This window comes from Cherax quadricarinatus, unplaced genomic scaffold (assembly GCF_038502225.1).
Source record: "Cherax quadricarinatus isolate ZL_2023a unplaced genomic scaffold, ASM3850222v1 Contig718, whole genome shotgun sequence".
NCBI lineage: Eukaryota > Metazoa > Arthropoda > Malacostraca > Decapoda > Parastacidae > Cherax > Cherax quadricarinatus.
In genome coordinates this window covers 123,904-130,767 of record NW_027195744.1, presented here as the reverse complement: position 1 = coordinate 130,767, position 6,864 = coordinate 123,904, and positions in this window count along the sequence as shown.

Genomic DNA, 6,864 nt, shown 5'->3' with positions numbered 1-6,864 from the left:
TGTCACAACATGCGGGGAACCATGAAGAACAGTACGTTTCACAACATGCGGGGAACCATGAAGAACAGTACGTTTCACAACATGGTACGTGTCACATGCGGGGAACCATAAAGAACAGTACGTGTCACAACATGCGGGGAATGCAAACCATGAAGAACAGTACGTGTCACAACATGCAGGGAACGTGTCACAACCATAAAGAACAGTACGTATCACAACATGCAGGGAACCATGCAGGGAAACAACATGAACAGTACGTGTCATGCATGCAGGGAACCATGAAGAACAGTACGTGTCACAACATGCAGGGAACCATGAAGAACAGTACGTGTCACAACATGCAGGGAACCATGAAGAACAGTACGTGTCACAACATCGGATGTAATTCCTTTATACGACATACCAAAAGGAATTTAAAACTCTATGAATATGTCTACAGATGATGCAAAAATCTCATTTAAAAAAAAATAGATTACGACTCTAAATCTCTACAAGATAACTGTGATATATTGAGGAAATAGAGTGTTAAATGGAGGATGAAAATTAACGGAGATAAATATCATGTAATGGAAATGAGGAAAAGCGAAACCGGATGACGTAAAGCATGACAAAACCTAGAAATTATCAGAGAGAAAGAGGGATCTAGGCGGTACTAACAAGAAAAAAAAAGATAGCACAATGCATAAACAAAACTGTGAGAAATACGAATAGCAAACAAATAGCTTTCAAATATATGGAGTTAGAAATTCTATAAGAAAGAACTGCTAGCAATATATATTTGGCCAAAAAGTGGAATATTCAGCTACGATGAAAGACTGAAAAGGGGTAAACATGATACCTCACATATAAGGTCATAAAACAGCATGAAAGGCTAGACAAAACAGTTTTCACATACCTGCAACAGAGATAACGAGAGACAACAGCTGAAAATTGAGAAGAAAGTGGAGCGGAAGGGATAACAGAAGGCTTTTCTTTGCATGTAGACTGGTAGACCAGGGAAATGATTTATACCGGCATGTAGGCAGTGCCTACACGCATTAAATATAAAAAAAATTATGAACAAAATATTAGTGAAAGGTCATCACGAGAACAGCAATGGTCATTTAGATACAAATAAGAAACACTAATGGGTAAAAGGACTCGTACAAGCATGCAAGCACACACACACACACACACACACACACACACACACACCTGTGTGCGTGCGTGCGCGTGCCTGTACGTAATAATCCAGAGAGCGGGGACGACAAATCCTCTGGCTGAGGGAGCAGAGCCTTGGGACACACCGTCCTCACCAGACCCAACACTTTACACTCTCCGGCTCCTTCAGTAATTCCACTGAAGTTATTATTTACAGTCTTTTGTTGTTTTATTCGCGAATTAAATACAGTAAAATACTCACACGATAAAATATTTTCATGGTAAAATATGCACGTGATAAAACACTTGGTAGAAACATTTACACGCCGGAACTCTTCCATAATAAAACATTTAGTTAGTAAATCAATATATTTGAAAGCGTTTCTCTGTGTTTGGAAACCTTAACTGAGAAATAATATTTTATATATATTTTTATTACTATTACTACTAAATTATCTTAATCATTATTTACAATACCAACCCAAATAAACCGTAGAAAAAAAATCGCGAGTTCAAACCCCACCCGTGGTATGGCTTGTTTGCAATCGTGTCATTTCGATTTCGTGAGTCAAACCGTAGAGAGCGTGGGAACTGGAAAATATTCAGGTTTTCCTGATAGATATGAGGGGTAGCTCCAGTTCTTTAGACGAAGAACTCTTTATCAGGGTCTAGGCACACTCCTCGGACGATTATGATGTAAGGCTAATAATTTGTGTGTTATTATTCTAGAATTACGAATATAACTAGATAACATGACTGTGTCATTTTAAAATGACATAATAGCGACCCATTCAGGGAACGGTAATGTGTGTGTGTGTGTGTGTGTGTGTGTGTGTGTGTGTGTGTGTGTGTGTGTGTGTGTGTGTGTGTGTGTGTGTGTGTGTGTGTATGTGTGTGTGTGTGTGAACTCACCTAATTGTGGTTGCAAGGGTCGATACTCAACTCCTGGCCCTGTTTGTGTGTGTGTGTGTGTGTGTGTGTGTGTGTGTGTGTGTGTGTGTGTGTGTATGTGTGTGTGTGTACTCACTTAATTGTACTCACATAATTGTAGTTGCAGGGGTCGAGACTCAGCTCCTAGCCCAGCCTCTTCACTGACCGCTGCTAAGTCCTCTCTCTGCTGTATCAGCTTTGTCATACCTCGTCTTAAAACTATGTATAGTTCCTGCCTCCACTACGTCGCTTGCCAGACTATTCCACTTCCTAACTACTCTATGACTGAAGAAATACTTCCTAACATCCCTTTGACTCATCTGAGTCTTCAGCTTCCAATTGTGACCCCTTGTTTCTGTGTCCCATCTCTGGAACATCCTGTCTCTGTCCACCTTGTCTATTCCACGCAGTATTTTGTATGTCGTTATTATGTCTCCCCTGACCTTCCTGTCCTCCAGTGTCGTCAGACCGATTTCCCTTAACCTTTCTTCATAGGACATTCCCCTTAGCTCTGGAACTAGCCTTGTTGCAAACCTTTGCACTTTCTCTAATTTCTTGACGTGTTTGACCAGGTGTGGGTTCCAAACTGGTGCTGCGTACTCCAGTATGGGCCTGACGTACACAGTGTATAAAGTCTTGAACTATTCCTTACAGAGGTACCGGAACGCTGTTCTCAGGTTTGCCAAGCATAAGCCGCAGCAGTTTGGTTAGTGGCACACGTAATGTCTCTGCTATCTTCTCTAAGGACCCACGGAGAGATGTCCGTTCCCACAGCCTTTGAGGTGTCAAGATCACTTAGGAGCTTCTCCATTTCCTCTTCAGTTGTGTGTAATTTATCAAACACTTGTTAGTATATCCCTTGTTGACGTACCCCACTGTTTTGTCTTTGCAGTGTCCCTTCAGCCTCCACTGTGTGTGTGTTTGTATGTATGTGTGTGTGTATGTGTATGTATGTGTATGTATGTATGTGTGTGTATGTATGTGTGTGAGCATGCGTGTATTCCCTAATTGCACTCACCTAATTGTGTTGCAGGGGTAGATTCATAGCTCCAGGCCCCGCCTCTTTACTGATCGCTACTAGGTCCACTCTCTTACTGCTCTATGAGCTTTATCATGGAAAGCTATGTATAGTTTCTGACTCCACTACATCACTTCTCCAGACTATTCCACTTCCTGACAATTCTATGACTGAAGAAACACATCCTAACATCCCTGTGACTCATCTGAGTCTTCAGCTTCCAATTGTGACCTATTGTTGCTGTGTCCCATCTTTGAAACATCCTGTCCCTATCCACTGTGTCAATTCCTCTCAATATTTTATATGCCGTTATCATGTGTCTCCCTATCCCTTCTGTCCTCCAGTACTGACAGGTCGATTTCGCTTAACCTCTCCTCGTAAGACATGCCCCATTAGCTTCGGGACTGGTCTTGTTGCAAACTTTTGCACTTTATCTAATTTCTTGACGTGCTTAACAATGTATGGATTCCAAACTGGTGCTACATACTCCAATATGGGCCTGACGTACACGGTGTACAGAGTCTTGAACGATTCCTCACTAAGGTGTCTGAATGCTATTCTTAGGTTTCCCAGGCACCCATATCTGCAGCAGTTATTTGCTTGAAGTGCACCTCATGAGATGTGTTCGATGTTATACTCACCCCAAGATCTTTTTCCTGAGTGAGGTTTTCAGTCTTCGGCTTTCCTAATCTGTACTCAGCGGTCTTCTTTGCCCTTCCTCAATCTTCATGACATTGCATTTGGTGGGGATAAACTCCAGGAACAAGTTACTGAATCAGGATTGCAGCCTGTCCAGATCCCTATGTAGTCCTGCCTGATCCTCATTCAACTGAATTCTCTTCATTAGATTCACTTCTGCAAACACTTCTGAGTTTATCCCTTCCGTCACGTCATTCACATATACCAGAAACAGCACCGGTCCTAGATCTGACCCCTGTGGAACCATGTTCGTCACGGGCACCCACTATGACACTTCGTCACATACCATGACTAGTTGTTGCCTCTCTGTCAAATATTCTCTGATCCACTGAAGTGTCATTCCTGTTATGCGTGCCTGAGCCTCTAGCTTTTACAGTGATCTCTTCTGTGGGACTGTGTCGAAAACCTTCTTGCAGTCTAAGAAAATGCAATCTACCCACTCCTCTCTCTCTCTCTCTTGTCTTACTTCCGTTACCTTGTCGTAAAGCTCCAGTAGGTTTATGACAGATGATTTCCCTTTCCTGAAACCGTGCTGGATGTCGTGTATAAGCTTGTTCTTCTCTAACTGCTCCACTATTCTCTTTCTGATAATCTTCTCCATTACTCTGCATACATGTCAGTGACACTGGTATGTAGTTTAATCCCGCGTGTCTTTCACTTTTCTTAAAAATTGGGACTACATTTGCTGTCTTCCTCACCTCAGGTAATCAGCCTGTTTCCATGGACGTGTTGAAGATTGTTGTTAGTGGCACACACAGCGCCTGTGCTTCTTCTCTCAGGCCCCACCGAGAAGTGTCTAGTCCCACCGCCTTTGAGGTATCTAGTTCACTTAGCTACTCCAGTAGTAGTGTGTTTGTGTTTGTGTGTAATTTGTTTCAAACTCTGTTAAACATCCAGAGAAACTCACAAAATGCGTCAGCAAGCATTTCGCAACAGAGCACTGATCTAGACTGATCTAGACACAATGTATGTCAAGGTTTACTGGATTCAAAGCATGACAAACGTCAGGTGAGAGTGAAGAACACTCTGGTCGTCTTCCAACGTCAAGATAATATAAGTATGACAAAAGTGCTGTGCATGTACTTTGATGTAGAGTGCACAAGTTCGAATCTTGTTAAGGATATATATATATACATATATATATATATACATATATATATATATATATATATATATATATATATATATATATATATATATATATATATATATATATATATATATATATATATATATATATATATATATATATATATATATATATATATATATATATATATATATATATATATATAAATTGCTCTTGTTATAATAAGTATATATAAAATTAAAAATTTTTACACACACACACACACAAGAGATGCACCACTGAGCTGTTAAATTGAATGCGTGTGATTGTTTATATTTTTGGGAGTTGAGTGTAAGAAAGAGACAGTAGGGGGATGGAGTTAAAGTGAGGGGGGGAAAGGGAATAATACCTGAAGTCAGCAACCAGTAGTTTACTAAGAGTCAACCTCTGCCCATCTTCCTTATGTATACTGTTGATATTTGCTTTTAAATACTGACAATATAACACAAAGCACGGAACAAGCAGGGATGGTACCTAGCAGGCTGTCTAAACAGTGATAGTAGCTAGCAGACTGTCTGAATAGGGATAGTAGCTAGCATGCAGAGTAAGCAGGGATGATAGCCAGCAGGCAGGGTAAGGAGGGATGGTAGCCAGCAGGCAGGGTAAGCAGGGATGATAGCCAGCAGGCAGGGTAAGCAGGGATGGTAGTCAGCAGGCAGGGTAACCAGGGATGGTAACCAGCAGGCAGGGTAAGCAGGGATGGTAGCCAGCAGTCAGGGTAACCAGAGATGGTAGCCAGCAGGCAGAGTAAGCAGGGTTGGTAGCCAGCAGGCAGGGTAAGCAGGGATGGTAGTCAGCAAGCAGGGTAACCAGGAATGGTAACCAGCAGGCAGGGTAACCAGAGATGGTAGCCAGCAGGCAGAGTAAGCAGGGTTGGTAGCCAGCAGGCAGAGTAAGCAGAGATGGTAGCCAGAAGTCTGGACATCGTTCCATCGCATCCCAAAAACTTCAAACAAAAATTCGCTCTCATTTTCTGCCTGGTGTATTTTATTTCTCAACTTGTCTCATTCAGGAAAGTTCAGCACATAAACTTAGCATCTTCCTCCTCAGTTTTCCCTTCAAAATTCCCCATCCCTCCAAGAAAATGTTAGCCGTGGGATCTCATGGCTAAAAGCAATGATAATTAATTACTTAGCGGAACCGCTGGCCATGCGTCTGTTTGTTTTTATATACAACAAAACTGGGAACATCTGCAGTATTCTGCTGACCTATTCTATACATGTTACGTATTTGGAACACTCAGGTTGCGTGGTAAAGTATGGCAGACCTGAGTGACTAAGTAGGGCACCTAAGTCTATTAACATGTTCATTTTTCCAATACAATCTATCTTTTCGATAATTGTTGTCGCATTTGTTTTGTGTTTCGTAAGGTGAAGTCTAGCATCTTTCCGTAATTCATAAATAAATAAATTTATAGTAAATTCATAATTCATAAATATTATTTAATTTATTTGTTAAGTTATGCCATGAGTTAAGGAAAGACCATAGACTTCCCCTTACGAAAAAACAAAACAATTGCGGTAGTAATTATGGAAAAGGTAGATTATAGTGGGAAAAATGAACATGTTATTATAAGACGAGGGAACTTAGGTGCCTTATAAGTAGGGCAATGAGGGTATTTGGTGTATAACACTGAGGCTGTGATGTAATGGTTCAGACAGCTGGTAAACTGAACAACCAGACACTTGTACAACATTTGGGAATGTTTATTGGGATAACGTTTCGCCAGCCAGTGGCTTCTTCAGTCTAATACAGAGGAGAACGGTGAAAGATGAGGAGGAGAACGGGGTTATGGGTCAGTTCTAGAGGTGATACTTCCCTATATTATATATATACGTAAAACAACCACGGGGGTAGTTGAATGATAGCTCCAGTAGTGATGTTCCTTATGACTGTGTTTGCTTGAACTTCTCCCTCTTTTCTGCATCATTGCAATCTCTGATGTGTT